Source organism: Colobus angolensis, unplaced genomic scaffold (genome assembly GCF_000951035.1).
Source record: "Colobus angolensis palliatus isolate OR3802 unplaced genomic scaffold, Cang.pa_1.0 Scaffold49, whole genome shotgun sequence".
Lineage (NCBI taxonomy): Eukaryota > Metazoa > Chordata > Mammalia > Primates > Cercopithecidae > Colobus > Colobus angolensis.
This window is the reverse complement of record NW_012118376.1, coordinates 3,029,697-3,030,541: the sequence shown is the minus strand read 5'-3', so window position 1 is coordinate 3,030,541 and position 845 is coordinate 3,029,697.

Below are 845 nucleotides of genomic sequence, written 5' to 3'. Positions count from 1 at the left end.
GAAAGAAAGAAAAGAAAGAAAAGAAGAAAGAAAGAAAGAAAGAAGGAAGGAAGGAAGGAAGGAAGGAAGGAAGGAAGGAAGGAAGAAAGAGAAAAGAAGTCCAAAGACTAAGCTAGGGCACTCACTCCAGAATATAGTGGTCAGGAGGGTAGGCGAGAACTAGCGAAGAATCCACTTCTGAGTTGCTAATGGGGCAGATGGAGAATGAAGAGAAGAGCGGGCCTGGAGGCCAAGTGAATAGAGCATTCCAGAAAGAGGGAGAAATCAATTGTGTCCAATTCTACAGCTAGGCTGAGTAACTGAGAAAGGACTGAGAGAGGACCATAGGACTTACCGTGTGGAGGTCATTGCTAACCTTGTCCAGAGTGAGTGCTCAATGAATCAGTGAATAAATGAGTGTAACTTTCTCCAACTATATTTGATCAGGACCCAATAACTTGGGGACTTTGTTTCTCCAGGAAGCGTTCGATGAGTTATTTGAATGAAATACCTTTTCCCTCAGTGTCTAAACTCCTCTTTGGAATTGTAGGTGGCGGAAGATTGCATAGTTCCTAATCTCTGGAAGCCAGGCAGTCTGGAGTTGCCTGTGGTCATTTCTCCATACTATTCCACACAGCCATACAATAGTCCAATCCCTTCAGGGCAAAGGAGTCATCAACCCCTGAAAAACAAACCCTATACTCCCCAAATTACAGAAAAACACCTGCAAACTGACTCAAGTAAGGTAGTTCATTTAGTCAGGCTGTGGGAAGAAACCACATTTTTGAGATAATTAACTCATAGCATTGTTCAATAACATCTTTTCTTGGAAATTGTGGTGAGTCAAGGCATATTCCCATAAAATA